Raw genomic sequence first — 25962 nt, forward strand, 5'->3', positions numbered from 1 at the left:
TATTCTGTGCTTTATATTTGCATTGTTTCGAGAGAATATCCACCTCTACAGGTACAGTATATTCAAGGATTGTAGTTGAAATGCTGTGCATCCAACGTATTTTTGAAACTTCAGTAGGATATTAAAGAGTTGGATCCAGTATCAGAGCAGATATCCATTTAATTTTGATGATTATTAACTTAGGTAAATAATTAATGTATTTCCAATGGATAAGAATATTACGAAGAAGGAAAGAAAGATGTAAGAATTATCGTCAAGTGCCGTTAGTGTTCTCTTATGCACTGTCTAAGTGCAAACCACTTTGACATATTGTATGGTTGTTCCACAAATTAATGAGGAATAAAAAAATACTAAGATAATTTGTGTAAATGGAAAATGGTAATTGTTCTGCGTATATCTTCCAGTAGGACTCATGCATCGATAGCTGTGCTCGTTGAATAATAAATTATCCCAGCAAGCGCTGCTAAGCAATTAGCGCCAAGTTAACATCCTCTTCTTTCTTTATCGAAACAAGGCAGTCATCATTATTTTCTTAGTTCATTCGCAAACTAATTCTCGCAACTACAACTAATGATACGCTTTAATTCATAGGGAAGCCATCTTCCAACTTCTTGTCGCTGTTTGTCACTGATTTGAAATAGACCGGAGCCAAATAGTTTGGTCACGTGGTATTACTATTGACAGAGACTGGATTACAAAATTTGTTCATTCACGTCAATGGACCTAAAATCAGCCGATTTAACTAAATTTACTGAGCAGTTCATTCTTAAGATGTAATCCGAAAACTGCTCGATTCTTACAGAGCTTAGCAATTAAAAGGAAACAAAAACACGAGAAATATCTCACACCGATTAATTATTTGCATAGAAAATTAACCAGCTCATGCAAATATGACCTTAATGAAGGTTCGTGTTTGTCTTTGGCATGTATGTGCTTTTTTTTAATCTGAAATTAAGAAAAGACTACAACAAGAATGCTGCTTCTAGTTTTTGTATGTGTATGTACGAAAGAGAGAAAATTACAGCGAAAACGACGAAGGCAATGAATATATTAGATTCGGCCTTCTAATTGTCTACGCTCGCCTGGCCTTTCTTCAGTGGAAGTAACATAAATAAGGTAAAATATGCTCCTCCAGAATAAATAAACTCTTCATTCTATTATATTTATTCTTAGCGCAATAAATTATATTCACTCGATTTTGAGAAACTACATCAATTCTGAAGTCAACACACACAAATCCAGTAGTGAGCACTGTGGGAGAAAACGTATCCCTCTAGTATAATACAAGTGCATCACAAAGATAACACCTTCATAAAAATCAAGTTTTATTTCTTTTAAAAAGATGTAAAGTGTCCCTCAAGATAAACCAAGATAAAGTTGAGGTGTGTGGGAAACTCTCATATAATAAGCTACAATGATATGCATCTTAGATGGAGACATCCAGCCAAGCTGAACGATACACTACACATAACATGTATATCCGAAACCAATTATTGTAATATCTCGCCTACATCCCCCCCTCCTTTTTTTTTCATTTTATCACTCTAAGAAAGTTAAAGACATTGATTTAGAATAAAAGATCACTACTTATGAAATATTTATCGGCAATGTGTTACAAACCTCACACTCTACGATAAACGATCAGATACAGGTCAATTTATATCAAAATCACAAACTACGCTAATGATAAATCTAAATAATACAAGACCAAGTTTTTTTTTTAAAAAAAAGGATCATATAATGTCTGGATCAATGGAGAATAGAAAATATGAGAATAGAAAGTATGAAAGAAAATCTGTACTACAATCATAAATATAATCCATACAGTCTAATATCTATGAAAATGACTATGATCAAATTAACATCATAAAACTGCAACTAAATACCATAATAATAAAATCAATCTTACCATAAGCATACACTTACAACTATGATACTATAAGCAGGCAAAATAAGATTTAACCATATATTATCGCCTACAAAAATTAATAGCATTGTTGATACAATTATGCAATTATATATGCTTTTACAATTATGTTATTGTTGCTTGAAAAAACAATTAACCTTCAAATGAAAAAAATCACCACAAACACAAATCCAAATCGAACAGACGAATCCAAAGAAAAAGATGACGTCATCATTGTGTGTATAGAAATTATACTCATTGATGTCTTCTTGCCATAAGATGTAACTTACAAACACTAATAGTATAGTCTTGGTATTACAGCATATGGAATGAAACTAAAAGCACAAATTTATCAAACTTGTCTTCTATTTGAAAACAATTTTACGCAATACCTATGGCTGATTTATTGAGCTACAACGTTTCTCGTTCGAACACCTACTACTTTGTAAAGAATTAATTAAAAGCCGCATGCATGCGCGTTGCGCTCTTCCCTCTTGGAGCTGGTGGTGACATCTGTCTGGAAAACATCCACCAAAATTGTCCCAGAAAAGAGTGAAGTTTCGAAAAAGGATGCATTCATTCTAAGGCTGTTTATAGTTAAAATGGCAGTCACATTCTAAAGAATTACATCGGCATTTACGATAGCATGAATAATACACTTCAAAGCTTTCTAGAGTAGCAAGAGTCACATGACCCATTCAAAATGCTTCTTCCCTTCGTAATTTGGAATTGCGTTCTATCTTTGACTATCACGTGCTCCATTGATAAGCATTACCTTAAAGCAGAGCACTTCTGTGTGCTGACGCTAAGCTCGAATCCCCTCAGCAGTCAAGAGGAGTGTTGTAAAGATTTTTGGGCATCGTTCTTATTTTGTGGCTCTGACAAATTAATCTCTACGCAATGAAAGAGCTCCTTCTCATTGAGTTAGCACTTAGCGCGCCCGTTTTGGGTTACAGCGTTGATAGATTTCTTTATCTTAAATATCCAGAGAAAGTGTGAGTTAAAAATCTTTTGAAAAAAAGATCAAATAAAAAATTAAGTAAAAGATTCGTTTTTTTATTGCTTCTTTTTTATTCCGAAGTTGGATCTCTGAAAGGGTGAATGTCTTTCATTCTTCAAATATGCTGTTCGTAAGCCTAAAATAATTTACAGGAATTTTCTACAGAAACTAAAAAAAATAAATAAATGAATTGAATTTACATTTCACACCATCAAATAAGGATCGAAATTCGAAATTTCCATCATAACAGGGTAGCACGAGTTAATTTAGTATATTTAGGCCATTTTTGGCTTCCTCGTCTCTTTACCGCAGCAAACCATTTCAAAGTATACATTTCTCAGTAAATTAATGCATGTGAACATTATAAAGTTTCACTATTTTCTCTCACAAATTCGAGAAAATTTAATCAGCAGTCAGAAGGAATATTTTCGCTTGCCAAACGTATAAATCAAAACAAAGCAGTCAACAAATATTCACCTCTAAACTCTTTGTTGTTATGATATAACTAGCAGAATAAGGCCACAATGTTTCTAATGTCCTAAAAACTATCAGCTGTCGCTAAGTGCACCATACTTTCCGCTTCTGTATCCCCTCCCCTAGTTGAAAGTAACGACTTTACACACCATTTGTTTAATGGATATTGTCCTTTTGCTTACAATCTACTGCAGGTTTACAATAGCTTCTTGTAGGGATGTGATACCGTTTTTTGGTTTATGGTCACAACCGTTTTCGAAATAATAGTTGTACGTTGCCTCTATTTCAGGAAATACGATCCATTAATTTCAAACATTATCTAATCGTGTGAGTTTGACACTCTAGAAAATTACAGTCAAGTTAGAACTAAGATGATGCCGTACAGATGGTGGCTGTGTGTTCGTTTGATTTAGTAATAACAAATATTTTGCTGTCTGATGTACACAAAAACACGCTTTCGACTTACTCATGTCTGCTTGCATCAACCAATGAAATCGTTTATTTCTTTTTTATGCCTATTATTGAATTCAATGCTGCTTCTAAAGATCTCTTAAGATTAATCTGTTAGATAAATAACAGCACTGGATAACACCCAGTAACATCTCCAGGATATCTTTACCTCGACAAAACATTCATAGTGTGATAAATGTTGCTCGATTGTTTAGTAGTGCCTGCTAAATTAAATTTCAGCTGAAAAATGACATCGTTGCTATGGTTTCCAATCTTGGCACAGAGAACATGCTGCGCTTTGTGAATTTATCAGAGGAAACTGGTGATAAAACGCTTGCACTGGCAATCGTTACATGCAAGTAGTTGTAAACCGGGAAAATAAAGCAACATAAAGACAAGAGAGAGAGAGAGGGAAAGAAAGAAAGAACGAGAGAATAATCAAGGTCATTCCGATAAGAATAAGCGAACATGATCCGAAGAGAAACAAAAGAAATGAAAAGAAATGAAAAAAAACCAACTGGTTTCTTTTCCTTGGGGATGTCATGTCTTAGAAGTTATCATTAAAGTGTTTTACTGTGTCTTAATGTTGAGCTTGTATAATTGAGGGAAAAATATCTCTGCACTTGTCTTTCTAGGTGTAATATGAAAGAGCAAACACCTGAAGAAATGAGAATTTCTTCGCACTGGTCAATATCCAAACAATCGAACCTTCACCATGACAATGCTCCTGCACATTTCTGCGAAACTTCTCTGAAACTATTGATTGACAGGCCATCATATAAGTGATCCAGTAATATGATAAGCACGATGCTTTTAGTGATAAAAAAGATATCTATTTTCTTACCTGCTTTTCTTAATAAGCTCGGAGAACTTAAAAGATAAGATATTTAATTACATGAAGCATATATAAAGATTTGGGGTTTTCAAGCTTTAGTGCCGATGATGTTGATGAACAACAGCTCTTAATTTAAATAACTAGCAATGAATGAGCACCTGAAAGTAAACATTCTCTATCTCTCTATTGGGAATCGGCGATAATGAAAACTGCTTCTGTGAGCATTGGAGTTTCTATTACGATCTTAGCCGAATGTTTCCCTAAAATGAATGTGGCTCCAATTTGATATTAATCTTAACGAGTTTTCACTCCCATCGGCATTTGCGTTCATAAGAATAAAATGATGCTAAGCCAGCAGTTGCCAGAAGATTTATCCTTAAAGAATAATTAGTGTCAAGTGAGAGGGGGAAAAGATTTGTTTCCCTTAAGGGTAGAATATAAAATTCTCTTAATTAAGGGCGATCTATTAAAGTAAGAATGATAGTGCGAAAATGAGAAGAGGAAATTTTCTTGATGTTCTGATCTTCAGTCTTTCTAACAGAATTGAATGGGGATGCAGTGGACGGACCATTAATGATAGTTGATCAAATTCATGAACGTGATGGCATGAACTTCTCAATATCTTCTTGGAATAATTAAATTTAATTTTAATGAATATTTTTATGTACTCGTTTCTAGTTGCTCCTTGGCGTGATCTCACACCTTACATACATTTATTGCTGTAATCAAAATCTCATGAATGCTTCAACAAGACATACTGTGATACTCAATAAATAATTCCAAAAAAACAAAAACAAAAAAGCATTGCTTGCAGGATAAATAATGTCGATGCAATTTTTCTTCAATGACCCCACTAACACTGCCTTAACAACATCCCAATATGGACTCTCTGATAGCAACGTATATTATGATCTCTAATTATTCACAAGCCGAAAAACTTATGAATTTCGAGAAAAATCCATGGTGCATTGGAATATCTGGTCCGGTTGAAACCAAAAATTTGGATTTGGGTTTAAACTGAAATAGAGGAAATAAATTGTTACCATTAATAATTGCGCAAATACTAATGATATAATCCTAGTTATTTAGTACAATGATTCAGTACTACATCCTCATCCTCAATCAAATTACCTTCAGTAATTTGATTGAGACATTCAAATTACTGAAGGGTTACTACAAGATTAATTCAGAGGAAATTTTTCAGAACAGGTCTGATGGTGGGAGAACTAGGGGCCATCCATGGAAACTGGTAAGAGTGTGGTTAGCAAGGGTGTTAGAGCTGGGTTTTTTACTTTTAGAGTGGTGAATAAATGGAATAAGCTGCCAGTCTGTTGTGGGTGCCATGCCTGTGAATGAGTTCAAAGCAAAGTATTGTATGATAGATACTGTGCGAATGCCGAATAGTTGTTCTTGATATGATGTTTAGGGCCTCCCTCGATGAGTCTAAGGACTCTTTTGAGTTGCCCTTAATAATAATAATGAAAAGTCAAATCAGAGTCAGGTAACATTACCATCATTTTTTTCTAATTATTTAAAATTATTAATATTTACTCGTTATATCCTAATATTTCATGCACATTCCGTTCTTTGTGAAGATATGGTGGCACTATTTTCAACAATATAGCATAAGATAAATAACGGGTGGATATAAATCACAAAATTTTGCAATACACAAAAAAGTTAAAGACTCACATTAATTCATGGAAGAAAATTTTCAATTATTGGGTCGTATGCGATACTCAAAGATCTGGATTTATCTTACTCCATTTTGCTGGATTTTTTTTCATTTATAATAATATGGGTTTGTAAGTAAAAGAAAGCTGTTTGCTGTCGAGAATGATTTTAAATAATTAAATAATCGCGCTCTTTGTTACATGTGAAGAATTGCCTTAGAAGAAATTTGCATAATTATTAATGCCGTCGTATAAATAATAGGCAGAAATACCTTACAGTAACTGCACACAGCAAAAAATGAATGTCTGCATGTTAGTAAATGGAGCGTACTGGATAGATAAGTGATTGATTAACGCAAGCGAATAGTAGTTCTCGGCAGTTTTAAAGGCGCTTTCAAATTCGCTGATAATTTGGGATTTTTTTAAACGTGCTAAGAATGGAAGGAATGCGCGTGGATAAAGAGAAAGCTTAGTTTAGTTAAGCGAAATTCGTATAAAATCTTCAAAATGTACAGGGTGGCCATAAAATAACTTCCCCCTCTTTGGAGGCATCTGTAGCTAAAATTAATAAACGGAATGAGACCAAATTTTATATTAAGGCTTTTGAAGGCATGGAGAGATCATTTCCACGGAATATTTAGTACCAAAAGTCGTCGATAGGGGAAATTTTGGCGTTGGCGAAGCGAAAGCAGTCAAATATTTTCAATAAAGGCAGGTAAAAGATTATGCAAATTTTATTGGGCGTTCATGAGAGCAACGCCACCAATTCCACTTAAAAAAAAATTGGGATCGTTCAGGTAGTTATTCGAATGACTGACGAATTGTGCTCAATATGCGTCCTACCTTGACTCAGCGTGCTTTACTAGTTAATTTGTTTTACCTAAATAGTGCAATGCCGTAACGGCCCTTCAGGAATTTAGAAGGCATCATAACCTTTGTACAGGTCCTATTTCAGCTGTAACACTGAGAGCTATGATTAAGAAGTTTGAAGAAACTGGATCACTAGGAGTTAGAGCTGGACGGAAAGCAGTGCAAGAAGAGACAGTAAGAGACGTTGCTACTGCGGTGTTAGACGACACAGGGACCAGTACTGGTCCAAGCGCTCGTGCCATAGCTCGCAAACTTAATATGGTTTATGGTACAGTCTGGAAAATCCTACAGAAAATGCTTCACTTCTGTCCATATTATCATTGTAACACGCCACATATCCAGCTGGAATGAGTGACGCAGCTGTCGCTTTCACCGTCGAAATATTATTATTCCATTTTATCTGCCTTTAATGTAATTATCCGCTTGTTTCCGGCTCCACTAGCGCCCACATTTCCCCTATCGGCGACCTTTGATATTATTTTTTTTTCGCGGAAATCATCTCCCGATGCCTTCAAAAGACTCTATATAAAATTTGTTCTCATTCCGTTTATTGGTTTTAGCTAAAGATGCCTCCAAAGATGGAAAGTTATTTTATGGCCACCCTGAATAAAAGACAAAGCAAAAAAAAAAAAATCAGTAAGAAAGCGATTAGAGAGAATCTCTAAGAGAGAGGGAGAGAGAGAGTAGCCATATATGAAGTGAATTCCTCTCTTCTGGATAAGATGAAGCCAAAATTTGAAAGGTTTTATTGCTACATCGGAAATGTGAAAACAGTATTATAAAGTTGGATAAATTCAAGACTTATATCGTGTCAGCAGTTGAGTAAGAAGTAAATCTTCAAACGAAAAATACATCAAATTTTGGAGAGCCTTAAATGAGCTGGATTGGATTCTTCAGAATTACTGCAGAAGTGTCTTAGACTATGAGGCCAATGTGTTACGTCCATAAAATGGGTTTGCTTTTTGACGAGCTCTCCCTTGCAAAGATTCTTCGCATCCCAGACAGGATTCGAGGCCACGGCTTTCCAACGAAAACGGGATCGTCGTTACCTACTGAGCAACGTTAACAAGGCTAAGAATGAGGAATGATTTATGCCAAAAAAAGAAAGCTGATCCGATATGAAGAGCGGTGGCATGGGATCTTCCTTTGGAGAAGTAAGACAGGACTGCGTTTAGCAGCATTGAAGTTTGTAAAGTTGTTCTTTTTTTATTGGGGAATTTAAACGTGATTATAGTTCAAGACTTCTAAGATTCTGAAGCTTGGTTCGCTTCCAAATTAGGAAGATAAATAGAATGCACTATCCGCAGTACAATTATGGATCGGATTTGAGGTTAATGAGAGAATGTCATTCACGTACAAGAAGAAAGGATCTCGGCGAAAATACAGAGCCCTGGATATCCCTGAACTAAGAAGAAAAAAAGAAAACTAAAAGAGGAAGTCATCTACTAGGACACGCAACGAACGACTAGAGAGAAAACCGGCAATTCATTCATAAAGAGCAGGAAACAAATTAAAATCTTCCATAAGCAATCTGTTCAACTCTAATCTGGTCGAAGTTCTCTGGTAAAAATAGAAGAGCCTTGCAAATTTCGATGCTGCCAAAACATTGAAGGCTTTATGCAGACTTAATGAAATGGCTTGCACACTTTTCCTTCTTTGGCTATGTTAAACTAACTCTATCTCTCTCTCTTTCTTTCTTTAACTTCATGTGCATGAATTTTCTGCATCCTAATTACGCTTCCAATTTACAAAAACCAATTCAGTCTATTTCTCTTTTCTGCATGCATTCACCAAAGACTACCATGTTCAAAACAGATAATTCTAAACTCTCTCTTCCAGAGTCATATTGCCAAAACAAAGAAATAATCTTACCGGCTTCTGTCTCACGTTTATCACGAAATCGATAACACGCAATTTTAACAGTTCACGAGTAGCTTCAAGATTCAGTTAAGTATTTCTAAGAAATTTCTGCGAATAGCTTTCTTCATTGTTGCCATGCAAGTAACTCATCGTGTGTACGAAAAGAGGAAGTTAAAAGTTTCATTGGCCCAACATGATATTTCGCATTGCATACTCTGATTGGTCTAGCGTTACCATAGTAACAGTGGAAAGAATAGTTTCCTGTGGGCATACAGAGTGCAATAAACCAAGTTTTCATTTGAATAGTTTAGAATCTAAATGAAATAAATAAATAATCTAAAGTTGAGATTATTTATTTCAGTAAATCATCAATATTAAACTTAATGAAACAAAATTGACATCTCTTAGAAAATCTGATAGACCATAGTTGAGTTTTCATCTCCATGAGAATCATGTTTTATTCATGGATAACATCATAAAATAGCCAGATTTTAGTATAAATCTTACCTTTTTAAAAGAAATAATTATTAATTTCGGTTGTTTTTGAAATTTTATGTCCATTCCATATGGATAGTCGACAGGCTAAACCTAATTAAGCAGCCTCTGCTTTGCAGATAATGTTGTTGTGGTAAGGGATTTTCAATCGAAGGACAGACACACACACACACACACATCGTTAATGTATCTACTTTACAACGAACAGCATTTAGACTGATTAAAACTCTTACCTAGTCTGTGTTAAAATCCAGCATTGATTGCGTTAACAGTCAACAGTAATAAAGTTCCAAAACACAGAAAGAAATATTAAATTAACGATCAATACTCTCGAAGAAGATGTAGAAAAGCGTTTATTATTCCTTTCTACATCGATACTCTAATTGAAAGCATATTCCATCAGAGCAGAGCTAATATCGTTTAATTCGCACACTCATGAGCAAATAGAAAATCGTTACAAAACCATCTAGACAGGTTTCTAGACATGGAACATAACTATTCAAAGCGCAGTTAATATAACTAACGGCTTTGGAACAATACATCATCAATCACGCTTAGAATACACATGCAAGAATATGTTTTTAACACACTCTTTTTGAAGAAATCCATCAAAGGATGCTACTAGAAACAATCGAGAAAATCAACTTCAGTTGATTTTCTAGATTTTTAGCATTTTGATTTTATAACGTGGACCTTCACTTATATTTGGTTCTCTATTTACAGACCAACAAATGGAAATAACGTAAAATGAAAAAAGAACAGTGTGTGTGTGTGTGTAGTTTTATCAAAGATATCTCAGTTCCATCAAGACTGTAAATCTGAACAGCCAAGAGCTAGTATGACAACTACTGAAAATCAATTGCTATTCAGCAGATGGTCAAACTACATCTGATTTCAAGTATTTTTGTGGTAGCCAGTTTTGCAAATATCCTTTTACCACTTACAACTGGATCTACCAATCCATCGTTATTCGTATGAATAAAAACTAGTGATTTAGATCAAAATACTTTTTTCAAAAAAAGGTATGTCACTGGTATGTTATAAGTATTTTGACCTTTCTTGCATAGATGTGATAAACATAAATTTATAAATAAGCATCGCTTAGATCAATACCTACCAATTACAGCGCTTTTTTGTAGTTTACTTCTCGACACAAATGTCCATTAAACTTTATAGAGGTGTGTCCTACAACAAGGAGATGATATTTACCACAATTTCCGTCACAGTTACGTAAAATGACTAGAATTGTGGGTGGAAAATTTCCTCAATTTGTCTTTTTCTTCATAAAGCAAGCATTATCTGCTTACTGATATACAACGACAGCAAATAGTCCATATGTAAGTCATGCAAAATCGAATAAACTGTATTTAGGCACACCCAGTAAGCTAATAATGCTACTCCTTTGCCGCATATGATTTTCTGTCGCTTTGCCTTAAGGTAAAAAAATAGAAAATTCTGCTAGAATTATTGGAATGCTTTTGGCCTTAAATTGACTGCTTCTCAGGAGCATCACAATTATTTGCGACAGCGGATGATTTGTTCGTATGAATATTTATGAACATATAGTAATAGAGTTCACTTTATTATGGTATTTAATGGTGCTCTGTGTGTGTGTGTGTGTGTGTGTGTGTGTGTGTGTGTGTGTGTGTGTGTGTGTGTGTGTGTGTGTGTGTGTGTGTGTGTGTGTGTGTGTGTGTGTAGTCATTTAACTTGAATGCGATGAACAGAGGTCATATTTCTTATGACAATCCCTTTGATACAAAAGACACACATTAGAAGCCGGTTTCATGAGAGATTGCATTGGATCGCCACCCGCTAATTATAAATCGACGGGAAAATTTCTACTCTATATCAATCTCACTGCCTGATCCAGCGCAGCTCTTCCCCCCCCCCACTTCCTTTTAATATTTTTACAATTGTTTCTCATCTACATCTGCCTATTTCTCTATTCACAGGTACTATTCAAATCGATCGATTCCTCTCTCTCTCTCTGCTTTCTAACTTATCTGTATTCTTCCCAATTTTTCATATATTTTCCTCCCTCCCTCCTCTGTGGCTATTTCGTTTTTAAAATATCATCCGATATTTCGCAAAGAAAATTGAAACCCAATCTACTTTGGAATCCGAATACTAAGAAATAAAAAGAAAAGTAACTTATCTTCTTTTTGATAAAGTAAGAGATCAAATAACTCAATCAACTCCTTTATTCGAAACAAAGTCAATATTATTAAAATAACAATACAGCAAAACTGTTCTCGATTTAAACGATATAGATTGTCCAAAACGTGGATGTAAATCTCTGTACTTACCAAGTTACTTTAATCATAGCCAAAGATTCTTTCTGATGCTCAAAAATATGTATACTGATTTGAAAAAATAAAAATATATGTATTAATATTACCTCTGAAACCTTCCCAGATATGCACAGAGAAGAAAAATTATTTATTTAATAATACACAAATAATGACATCGCAGCAAGATAAAACATGTCCATGACGTCATCTGCGCAGTGTGACGATGCACAATGGCACTTATGTGGCATGGTGCATCGCATCTTTTAAAAAATCACATAGAATATTTTGTCTTTTATTTCGTATCTTTTGAAAGATCACATAGAAACGTACAATCTTGATTAGTTATGACTATTCCGGTGGGAAATTGCATTTAAAACATTATCTGAAACACAAATTTCTATTTAATTATAAATGCCAAAAAACGAGACACATATCATGAAAATTACAAAGATTGTGATGTTATATGCTGACACTCCAGTGAAATTATTTCAGAAATTATTTCAAAAAATTTGTGCTGCCATCTATTGACCATCACACCAACCATTCCCCCCCCACTCGAACCAAAGGCCTACATGTGACAACCAACTGGTACTCAAGGGCATTCCTGTAATGTTATAATGGCTGGCACCGAACACATCACTGGCTCACCCCCTCATAGGCTTCTCCTCCCAAATAATGCCCAGTGACTTCGCAGAATAATATCCTTGAACAAAAAATGGCATCCTAAAATTATTACGTAAAATGACTAGAATTGTGGGTGGAAAATTTCCTCAATTTGTCTTTTTCTTCATAAAGCATTATCTGCCTACTGATATACAACGACAGCAAATAATCCATATGTAAATCATGCGAAATCGAATAAACTGTATTTAGGTACGCGCACGAACGCACAAATGGTTTCAACAGTAACTGTCCTTAAAAGTTCGACAACTAAGAAATTTATTCGGTGATGATACACGAGATATGCACTGCTTTATCGATGGAATCAATCAATAAATAGGTGACGTAATAACAAGCTGAATTCGTTTTACAAGCTGAATACAAAAGAAAAGGGAATCTCTTAACAACACAGATTAGAACGGCAAAAAGAAAAACTCTTACAGAAACAAATTAACAACTCAGAAAGACATAAAGGAAACCTGGCACCTTATTAATGAAATGCTGGACAATATTCACAGAACCACTGACTCAGAAACAATAAAGCACAGCTTTGCCTGCGACCCCAAATCCCTCAAGCAGTTAGCAAACAACTTTAATCTGCACTTCGTGAACTCTGTCCAAAAACTACAGGAAACAATCTCTCCTCAGACCAAGAAACATTCTCCACTAGGTCCACGAGCAACTCAGTCGATGTGGTTTCCACAGTAACAAAAGAATTATCACTTGCAATTCAACAAATTAACCCTAACAAAGAACCAGGGATAGACGTAATCAGACCAAAAGACATCAAGAAACACTCAACCAACCTATGTCCAGTTATAATAACACTGTTAAATAAAAACTTAGAAACGGGACACACATGAAATACTAAAGAGACATTAATCACACCCATACATAAATATGGAAAAAGAAACACAAATAATTACAGATCCATTGCCACGTTGTCCGTAATCAACCAAATCATGGAGGGCATCGTGCATTGCAAACTTTCCAAATCATCCCCAAAACACAACATGCTTTCAAAAATATAAAGGAACAGCAATCAACACTCATGGAAGATTTCACAGACCTAATAAACGCTGCATTGGATAAAAACAGAACAACATTAGTCGTATTCATTGACCTAACAAAAGCATTTGACACACTAACACACAAAAACTTGTTAAGGAAACTAACGCATATCTGAATTAGAAGGCGCCTACTCCAATGGTTTAAACTTTAAAGCATACATGAAAAACAGTAAGCATATCGCACTTATAGGATCAGCATAAATAACCTCTTTGCTTTGGAGTACCGCAAGGAGCTCTCCTCACTCCCCTTCTATTTAACATATACACACACGACATAAGCCACCTTAACCTAAAAGGTAAAATCTTTCAGTACGCAGACGACACGGCCATAGTATCCATTCACAACAATGCAAATATTGCTTACACAAATATGCAACACGATATCAATCTCAAATCACTAACTGGTTAATCGAAAACGGCATATATATAAACCCTGGAAAAACAAAGCTAATAATATTCAAAAAATCCCAAACTCTGCCCATAGAAACTAAATATCTCACTATCCGACATTCATCCTCTTATACACAAAGCGCAGAACCTAAAATCACAACCATCACACAGGTGAAAACAACACGCTATCTTGGACTTCACTTCGATGCTGATCAAAGTTGGAATAGCCATACAAACTACCTACACACCAAGCTTAGGATAATAGCAAGCAAACTATACAGATTAAAAGACATTGCCCCAACCCACATAAAAATACTAATCTATAAAGCATTATGTGAAAAGATTTTAAGATACTCAATCAAATCATACGCATTCTGCGTAGACTACAAAATTAACAGGTTACAATGCTTGCAAGATAAAATGGTAAAACTGATATTCTGGGAACAACCCACATTTATGCGGGCAGCAGGAACAGAACACAAAATATTTAAGATGAAACACTTATGCCACTACACAGTCATGTTAAAACATTACTTCAGTATAACGTACGGAGTAACCAGAACAACATACAAGATAACAAGATCTGGTATGTTGTTCTGATATGTAGTCAACAAACTACATAACATATAAGTACAACAATCACTACGGAAAAGCCACCCGAAACTTATACGTACCTGACATGATAAACAAAATGCCGTTAGACGACAGAAACCTAAGGACCTACAAGGAGCTGAAACAAGCGCTATATAAATATTATAGCGAGAATGAAAATTAGAGATGTTCCTCTCTCTCTCTCTCACACACACAGCCTATAACAAACGCCTTTTCAAAATTACCATTACAAGGACATAAACACACAATATCCAAATACAATGCAAAGTACCATTCTCCTAGCATTCTGCACTGAAAAAAAATTATATAGATAGATATAATCGTGTAATCTATCCTGTGTAACTGAACTATAATTGATTATGAACTATTACTAAAATCGTTATTACTAATAGCACACGAAATGTTGTACTGTATGGCTTGCTCATTGTACAAAGTATGAGATAAATTGGAATTAGAATTGAACCACATGTGAAAAATTGTAGTATTATCTCTTAAATGGTATGCATTATATAAATATGTGTATTACATGTATTATATACATGTGTTCATGAACAAACTTTTTAATTCATTTTGAAATCAGGTTACTCCGTTATGGTCGTAATATGCACATCTGTGGCAACATCTATAGTTTCCTCCAGGTTTTCTATTTATATTAATGATGGGTTCTTCTGATGTTTACTTCTTCGTTTATTTATTTTTTTAATTTGCTTTGATGTCCAGCTTAAAATCTATCTATTCAGTTGGTAAAGTTGTGGTTTTTATTTTTATTGCTTTTTCTTTATCAATACATCGTACGTTGCAGATTGTATACTGTAAAAGGAAAATGTAAATTATACACAACAAATTGTAAAATAAAAACAAACGATAACAAACGAAAATTTATAAAAATTTTGTGTGCATTTGTACTCCTTTGCTACTAATGTTTGGGCTATCTTTTTACCGTATTTATAGGCATGCGCTTATTACAAACGTTTGGGAAACTCATCGCTCACTTATTCGAATGTCTTTGACGGGAAGGTGAAGTCAAAGTCACCCAGAAAAGCTTTACCAGAGGCCACTTCATGGTCTTTCATAAATATACAGTTTCTTCCATCAAAAAGAAGAAAATCAGATGACAAAGACTGATTTCTTCTTTCTGTTCATCCTCACTATACACACACACATGCGTGTTGTCAAGTGTGTTATACAAATATAAAATAAGCAAAATCGATCCCCGTAGTATTTCATAAAATAAAAATTAAAAATAAAAATAAAAAAACATACTGCATCTGTTTGCACCAAATGACCCTTATTTATCGACATTCCACTCACTTTTCCGTCTATGCTACCGTTGTTGTCGATATTATACCAATGTTACGTTTTGCGGCTAGTATTGTAATAAGTGTACGAAAACTGTACGACATTAAATTGATCTTACAATCCGTGCAATGTTCCGGAATCACAAAGTAAAATATTTACTTTGTTGCGAACAACGATAATCCAAGCGAAATAAAACTTTAGGGTTACGTGACTGCGTGCGTTTTCCAGTCGAATCCATGACAGCAATACATTATATATATTGATTCTCAAAAGTATCGGACAGTCTCTTTGAAACAATATAATTATATTTTAGTGCAGAAACTAAACGTTTTGATGCACCTATGGCAACAGAATCTTTAGCGAACACTTTTGGTTAATTTATGACAAAGACAAGATCAGTATTGAAAAACAATAAATAAAACCATCCCACTAGTTTGATTGTACGAGACAATGCATTGCAAATGTGGCCTTCCTGAAAACTGTGATGTACCTGAGAACTATGCTGAGATTTATACTGAGCTTTGGTGTTTTATATAAGTATATTGTCCTCATTCGACTCATACATTTTTCCTTACATTATTATGAATATCTGTTTATAACAAACGACAGATTGTGAAGATCAGATCACAATCTTTCGTGTGTTTTTTTTCAACTGGCAACCCTGCTCTAGAGATGAAACTCGAGTCTTTTCAAGCTACCTCACTCTCCAATAAGCGGAGCAATGGACTCACACTGAGAATGATAAAATTCCTTTCCCACCTAAACGCGATCACAAACATGCCTGCAGCTTCGAATCTCACCCACGGTGAGATTCGAAGCTGCGGCCATTGTAGAACGGGTACGTTTACCCTTCAGCAAACCAGGAATATCTTCACTATTATAAAAGTAAGGAGAAATGCGGAGAATTTGATAGGGGAGATATAAGACGAACATAAGACAAACTCCGTTTATGGTTGCAGAAACTCGTAAGTAATCTCAATACCCCTTCAACGGGAAGAATTCTCAAATCAGTTCTTTGAGAATCGATTGTATAAATTGAATCCATTTTGGGGAATATAATTAATCATTTGAGGCGAACTATAAAAACATCTTACTAAAAATTTTTGCAAGAGCATTTGCGATCTTAAAACTAGCTTAAATTTGATACTGGAATGATTTTTGCTATCATCAGTACATTAACTGGCGTAATTCTCAGCTCATAAGGCACCTTTTAGTAAAAAGAAGAATGCACTCTGGTCCTATATACCACAGTCTTAGTACTACATCGTATAGATAAGACGTTGTCTTCTTGCGAGTAGCCATTACCTTCAAGACAATGTTAATTTTATTTAACAGAGCGTTAGTATTTTGTTGTCCCTTCAAGTATGTCAACGGATCCAAATGAGGTCACGTGATCATGTCCGACACTGTTATTATAGTTATTTTAAAAGTGTTTCATGTTCTTACCATTATATACACACGCTTTATGACAATTTGCGAATTTTCTGAACCAGCATAGCAGCGAGAACTTTCAAAAAGTCAGTTTTAGCATAAGTGGATTATATTTAAGATCAGAAAACCAATTCGGGTATCATTAATTCGTACCCATTTGCTCACAAACACTGTGAAGCAAAGTATACGAGAGTTCTCATTTTCTGTTCTACGCCGTGTACCAATGTTGAGACTCGAAAAAAAAGTTATAACAAAAAATCTTCCACTCAAAGAGTGAAATGGATAAGGTGGATGGACAGACGTTCCACAGCGAACTGCGTCCTTAAAACTGTGTTTACGAAACAAGGAAAACAATAATTGATAAAGGTCAGAAATTTGCAAGAGACTTGAGACAAGGTTTTTGAGAAGGTCCTTTGTAATCTCCACGCATCGAGAAGAACACTGGGTTAGTCACTACACACACACATGCATGCACAACTCCATTAACTTTGTGATGGCATTAAGCACACACACACACACACACACACACACACACACTCCAGTTGTCACGGCTTTCTCTATCTGCGTGAAAGGAATCGAACATTTATATACGTTTTTTTTGTCGATCTTACATAATAATGACACGTAAACCATTGCGAAACATTAACGGGCGTGTATAAACGTCGACAATCTTTGACAGCAGAAATTGTATTTCAGACATCAAGGGAGTTGTTCTCACACATCGACAGTTTACACGAGCTAATTTTGGCTAATTCAGGACCAGCCGTGAGGAGAAGTAAAGAAGAGCCATCAGTGGCTATAAGCTGTTTGATATAGCGTTTTAACAAACAAACAAAAAAAAAAAAAAAAACGTCATCACAGTGAGCAGTCAGGGAAGGGGAGAGATGAGCGAACCAAGGCTTTAACTTACCCAGCGCAGGCGTCTAGAATTTAACATTTTGCCTGCAACTGCTTTGGTACAGTCGTGACGAATCCCGTGCCACTCGCACTAACATCGACGGATACTCCGTCAGGGCGTAGTGAACCCTACAGTGGAGACGACCTGTTAGTGCCAAACAAGGAAAGTATCTGTTGGAAAGAGAAAAAAAATGGCTATTCGTCTCCTATAAAGAAAGTAGTTCATTTTATATCTCGCAGGTCATTTTAAATCTCAGTAGAATACCGGCAAGGTATCTTAAACTGCAAAATATTATATACGATGGAATATGCGATTTTTTTTTCCTAATACGTTTGTGATTATTACGTACTTCATCCGGGTGTTTATCATTAGCTAGACTATTGTTAAGCAAGCTACGTGCAGCAGGTTGCAAATTTCACCTGATTTGTCATAGCATGCTCTTGAAGTTTGTAAGTTTTGCTTTCAATAGAACGATGGGAAAATTCATAACATTTTGATGTCTATTGTAAGTTTTTTACAGAATTGATTTACACTTCAGAAAGGTTAAAGGTTATACATTTATAAGGAAATACATATATATTATTTTTTCATAAATTCAGGTTTCGAACTATTCTTTTAAGCATAAATGCCCGTTATTTAAATTAAGGGGATATTAAATCCTACATTATTTCAAAGCCTGATAAGAAACTCAAAGATCGGAATCAAAGAGTTTCGTCAGTATTACCTGGTCTACCTACTCACTGATGAGACCTCAATAAAGGGTTGAAACCGGTCTGGGTAGTGACCTTCCACCATAATGTATAACATCATACATCTTCTAGGAGTTGGGTTTTATATTATGGGTAATACTAAGAATAGTGATCAGAACATTACCCACCTTTGCAACGAGTTGCCCTAGTGTTGAACTACGTGCATTAGCTTAAGCTAGCATTCGCCGATACTTTTATAGTTTACTATAAAAATGAAACTCTTTGATTCCGCTCTTTGAGTTTCTTACTAGGCTTTGAAATAATGGGGGATTTAATATCCCCTTAATTTAAATAATGTTACATCGCCGAAGTGAAGCCTATTGGCGCTTTCATTTAAATAAATGCCCGTGTTTTCTCGATGACGTCATGTGTAGACGACGTATCAGACGCTATCTCTCTCTCTCTCTCTCTCTCTTTCTTTCCCCTTAGAGCTTTTTATAAAATTCTATAACAGGAACCCACTCTTTGTGAAACCAAAATGCAATGAGTGAAAAACATTGGACCTCTGAGTTTGTTATTATCTATCCCTCGATGCTAACGCTCCCTGGCGCAAAGGTTCTTTAAAATTTACTATTAAAAAAAATTATACTTGAAGATGTATGTAAAACGAAAGTTATATCGCACTTCGACGCTAACATCCCCTGGTGTTTTGGGTGCAAACCATTCTCTAAGTAAACGGATGTTTACTCTTTGATTTTTGATATTGCGGACGTGATAGTTAAGCACATTCAGTTAAGCAACCTATGTCAGATGTTTTACCGAAACGCGTCAAAAAGCATACGGTGATGAATTCTTATCCTGTACTCACGTTTACGAGTGGTTCAAGCGTTTTCAAAATGGTCGTAAAACGCTTGAGGACGATGAAAAGCAGGACCGTCGAAAAACTGGACTGAGAGAAGTTAACATCCAAAAAGTGCGTGATTTCTTCAATTAAAACCCGAAATCGTCCCTGAGTTTGATTGAAGATGATTTGGGGATTCCAACATCAACTCCGCACACCATTTTGACCGAGAGTTTAGGCCTGCGTAAATTGAATTCGCGATTTGTTCCCCACAAGTTGACCGACGACCAAAAAATGTATCGCAAGGACTTCATTAAAACCGCTCACACTTCCTTGAAACGATTGTTACTAATGACTAAACGTGGTGTTTTGAGTACGAGCCCGAAACAAAGCACCAGACTGCTGAGTGGAGACCACCAGAAGAGTGGCATTTGAAAAAACGTCACTTGGAGAAGTCAAAAGTAAAGACAATACTGATTTGTTTCTACAATTCCAAGGGCATTATCCACAAATAATTCATTCCGCCGGCCAAATGGTCAATGTTGTGCTTTATCTCGAAGTTATGAAGCGATTGATAGCGAGAATTCGTCGCGTACGGCATGAATTTCGTGACGACCGACCGTTCGTCAAAACACACTGTCACTCTTGGCGCTATAACTCGGCTTCTGATGAAACAAATGTCATAAACAGTTGACACAACACTAATGAAGGTTGCCGGTTTCGACAACAAAAAGATACAACAGGTGGCGCCACTAGTTTCTTCTTTTTTTCGAAAAGTTCGGTTTCTTTTTGTACAGAGGGTGTACATCTGCTTCATGTAATTAAATATCTTATCTTTTAAGGTTCTCCGAGCTTATTAAAAAAAAGCATGTATGAACACAGATTTTTCTTATGACTAAAAATATCGTGATTATCATGTTACTGGATCACTTAATATGATAGCCTGTCAATCAACAGTTTCAGAGAAGTTTCGCAGAAATGTGCAGGAGCATTGTCATGGTGAAGGTTCGATTGTTTGGATATTGACCAGTGCAAAGAAATTCTAATTTCATCAGGTGTTTGCTCTTTCATATTACACTTAGAAAGACAAGTGCAGAGATATTTTTTCCTGAATTATACAAGCTCAACATTAAGACGCAGTAAAACACTTTAATGATAACTTTTAAGACATGACATCCCCAAGGAAAAGAAACCAGTTGGTTTTTTTTTCATTTATTTTCATTTCTTTTGTTTCTCTTCGGATCATGTTCGCTTATTCTTATCGGAATCACCTTCATTATTCTCTCGTTCTTTCTTTCTTTACCTCTCTCTCTCTCTTGTCTTTATGTTGCTTTATTTTCCCGGTTTACAACTACTTGCATGTAACGATTGCCAGTGCAAGCGTTTTATCACCGGTTTCCTCAGATAAATTCACTAAGCGCAGCATGTTCTCTGTGCCAAGATTGGAAACCATAGCAACGATGTCATTTTTCAGCTGAAATTTAATTTAGCAGGCACTACTAAACAATCGAGCAACATTTATCACACTATGAATGTTTTGTCGAGGTAAAGATATCCTGGAGATGTTACTGGGTGTTATCTAGTGCTGTTATTTATCTAACAGATTAATCTTAAGAGATCTTTAGAAGCAGCATTGAATTCAATAATAGGCATAAAAAAGAAATAAACGATTTCATTGGTTGATGCAAGCAGACATGAGTAAGTCGAAAGCGTGTTTTTGTGTACATCAGACAGCAAAATATTTGTTATTACTAAATCAAACGAACACACAGCCACCGTCTGTAAGGCATCATCTTCTTTCTAACTTGACTGTAATTTTCTAGAGTGTCAAACTCACACGATTAGATAATGTTTGAAATTAATGGATCGTATTTCCTGAAATAGAGGCAACGTAAAACTATTATTTCGAAAACGGTTGTGACTATAAACCAAAAAACGGTATCACATCAGTACAAGAAGCTATTGTAAACCTGCAGTAGATTGTAAGCAAAAGGACAATATCCATCAAACAAATGGTGTGTAAAGTCGTTACTTTCAACTAGGGGAGGGGATACAGAAGCGGAAAGTATGGTGCACTTAGCGACAGCTGGAAATATTTAGGACATTACAAACCTTGTGGCCTTATTCTGCTAGTTATATCATAAAAATAAAGAGTTTAGATGTGAATATGTGTTGACTGTTTTGTTTTGATTTATACGTTTGGCAAGCGAAAATATCCCTTCTGACTGTTGATTACATTTTCTCGAATTTGACAGAAAAAATAGTGAAACTTTATAATGTTCACATACATTAATTTACTGAGAAAGAGATGAGTAAGTCATCTCTTTACCGCAAAAATGGCTCCAGCTCATATCCTTTATAATGATTTCTGCTGCTCTTAGTAAAGTCATTTTACTGGGAATAAATGTACTAAATGAATGTCGAATTTCCATCCTTATTTGATGTATTAAAACACTTGGAACGTAAATTCAATTCATTTATGTTTTGTTTTTAGTTTCTGTAGAAAATTCCTCTAAATTAGTTTAGGCTTACGAACTGCATATTTGAAGAACGAAACACATTCACCCTTTCAGAGATCCAACTTCGCGATAAAAAAGAAGCAATAAAAAACCGAATCTTTTACTTAATTTTTTATTTTATCTTTTTCTCAAAAGATGGATATTTAAGAGAGAGAAGGAAAGAGAGAAAACCATCAACTGTGTAACTCAAAACGGGTGCGCTAAGTGCTAACACAATGAGAAGGAGCTCTTTCATTGCGTAGAGATTAATTTGTCAAAGCCACAAAATACGAACGATGCGCAAAAATCTTTACAACACTCCTCTTGCTCTTCACTGCTGAGAGGGTTCGATCTTGGCGTCAGCACACAGAAGTTCTCTGCTTTACGGTAATGCTTATCAATGGAGCATGTGATAGTCAAAGATAGAACGCAATTCTAATTTCGAAGGGAGGAAGCATTTTGAATGGATCGTGTGACTCTCGCTACCCTAGAAAGCTTTGAAGTGTGTTATTCATGCCATCGTAAATTCCGATGCAATTCTTTAGAACGTGACTACCATTTCAGCTATAAACAACCTTAGAAAGAATGCATCGTTTTTCGAAACTTCACTCTTTTCTGGGACAATTTTGGTGGACGTTTTCCAGACAGATGTCACCACTAGCTCCAAGAGGGAAGGGCAGAACGCGCATGCATGCGGCTTTTAAGTAATTCTTTTCAAAGTAGCAGGTGTTCGAACGATAAACGTTGTATCTCAATAAACCAGCATACGTCTTGCATAAAATTGTTTTCAAATAGAAGACAAGCTTTGATACACTTTTTTGCTTTTGTAAAAAAGTGGAAAAAATACACTTTTTTATGCTGTAATACCATGGCGATAGTATTAGCTTTTGTAAATTACATTTTATAAAATGTCAAGAAGACATCACTGTGCATAATTTCTATGCACACAGTGATGACGTCATCTTTTGCTTTGGATTCATCTGATCGATTTAGATTTCTGTTTGTGCTTTGAAGGTTAATTGTTTTTTCATGCAACAATAACATAATTGTAAAAGTGTATATCATTGCATAATTGTACCAACAAAGCTATTTATTTTTGTAACAGATAATATATGGTTAAATTTCAGTTTGCCTACTTATATTGTCATAGTTGTAAATGCATGCTAATGATAAGGTTTCTGATTTTATTATTATGGTATTCAGTTATAGTTTCGCGATATTAATTTTTTTTTTACAACTTGGTCTTGTATTATTTAGATTTATCATTAGCGTAGTTGGTGATTTTGATATGAATTCTTGATATGAATTGATCTATATCAGATCGTTGATCATAGAGTGGGAGGTTTTTTTTACACATTGATCCGAGATATCGTTCACCAGTAGTGAATCTTTTATTCTAAATTGTTTGTGCCTAAAACGGGAATTATCAATGTCTTTAACTTTCTTGGAGTGATAAAATAAAAAAGGGGGGGGGGGGGATGTAAACGAGATATTACAATAATTGGTTTTGAATGTACATGTTATGTGTAGTGTAACGTTTAGATGGATGTTTCCATCTAAGTTACACGCATGCCCTTGTAGTTTATTACATGAGTATTTCGCACACACACACACACACACACCCCAACCTTGTCTTGGTTAATCTTGAGGGACACTTTATATCTTTTTTAAAAGAAATAAAACTCTATTTTTATGAAAGTTTTATCTGTGTGATGTGCTCACTACTGATAAACTCGCAAGGCCTTTAACCTTTTACGACTGACCTTTCACCCTTTTTTTTGCGTGTGTGTTGACATCAGAATTTGTAGTTTCTCAAAGATCGAATGAATATGTTTTTTTAGCACAGTAATAATTATAATAGAAGTGACTTCCACTCAAGAAAGGTTGCAAGTCTATGGTACATTACTACTGTTTGTGAACTAAGCTTATTTTTTTCATTTATTTTTTTACATGCTTCAAAACACTGCTTTTTTTGTTAGTTATACACGCGTAATCACAGAAATAAGATTTTTTAATAACTATATATTTCGTCCAAAGTATCATAGGACATCGTTAGTACAGTCAATTCAAACAATACTTGGAATCACATACACTTAGGGCGCATGTGATTCCTAGTATTGTTTGAACTAGTTGTACTGACGATGTTCTATGATACTTCGAACGAAATATTTACTTATTAAAAAATCTTACTACTGAGGTTACGTGTGTGCGTTTAGTCATGAATGCACCACAGGCTTCATTATACAACAAAAACGTAAATATGACGAAGTTCAAACTCCTTGATTTACGGGCCAAGCTGTACAATAATGAGCATTTCGTTGTGGGAGAGATTTAATTTTACGCTAAATTACCGAAGGTGGATTCCCGATGGTAAGAAATGACACAAGAAGAGAAGCATACACTTAATACAAGGAAATTTGCTTTTTCTCCAACATAATATGTTGGAGAAAAAGCAAATATTTGGAGATTTTATTATATCCTCCCAGTCCCACAACGAGATCTGATTCTATTTACACTATTAATAACTTATTTATTAATTATTTTTATTTATTTTCTTTTTTGTAATAATGAAATACAGAACATGAAGATTTTTTAAATAAATTAATTAATTTGAAAATAAATTAGATTGCAGTGTTGCAATGGTAGACAATCATAAGAGTTCAAAGCATCGCATAACAAAGCATTATGTTACACTGCAAAGTTTTCCAAAGTTGTCTCCGCACTATAAATTTTGAATGTGGTGTAGATTGAAATTCACGACACAGTTTAGAAAGGTAAAAAGTTGAAAATACTGAAGCAGAAAACTTAGAATTCGCTAAGGGATAAAAGACAAGTATAAGCAGAACGAGATTAAGTCATTCTTATGTATTAGGGTCGTGACCTTTGAAAATTACTTCGGTTGCTTTTTTTAGTTGGCAGAAGGAAAGAATCCTGTGAGAGTAAACCCAGCCGAATGGCTTCCACAAAAACACAGCGCACATTCGGATGTTAGTCCAGAAATCCAACTTGTGTTATTCCGTGTGTCCGTCAGTGGACGGAAATTACCTCCATTAATTTGAATCGTCTACTTAAAATCGGTCCTTTGCTGATTTACGTTTCTATCAGCAGCAAGCAAGAACAGACAAGATCACTTTTCTTCATTGTGACAAACAGGTGTTGTCCTAACACACCGGATAAAGGTTTCTGCAGGGTCAGAACTTACCTCGCGAAAGACAGAAGAAGAAAGAAAAACGGGTTGCTGTAGTTATCTTACTCTCTTTTCTTCTCGGTTTCCTTTATTCTCTCTCTGTCTATCTTTTCCTTCTCATTTTCTTTCTTTCTCGCTCCTTTCCATTACACTAGGATAGTTTATAAATACTTCACAAAATGAATCCGAGTTGTTCAGTCCCAAACTTTGTGCAAAGGCCAGACGAACGTAGACAATTAGAAGGTCGAATCTAATGTATTCATTGCCTTCGTCGTTGTAATTTTCTCTCTTTCGTACATACACATACAAAAACTACAAGCAGCATTCTTTTTGTAGTCTTTTCATAATTTCGGATTAAAAAAAAAGCAAATATGTGCCGAAGACAGACTCGAAACCACATTAAGGTCATATTTGCATGAGCTGGTTAATTTTCTATGCAATTAATTAATCGGTGTGAGATATATCTCGTGTTTTTGTTTCCTTTTAATTGCTAAGCTCTGTAAGAATCGAGCAGTTTTCGTATTACATCT

This window comes from Typopeltis vanoorti, chromosome 17 (assembly GCF_054136105.1).
Source record: "Typopeltis vanoorti isolate ZY-2024b chromosome 17, IOZ_Tvanoo_1.0, whole genome shotgun sequence".
Classification (NCBI taxonomy): domain Eukaryota; kingdom Metazoa; phylum Arthropoda; class Arachnida; order Uropygi; family Thelyphonidae; genus Typopeltis; species Typopeltis vanoorti.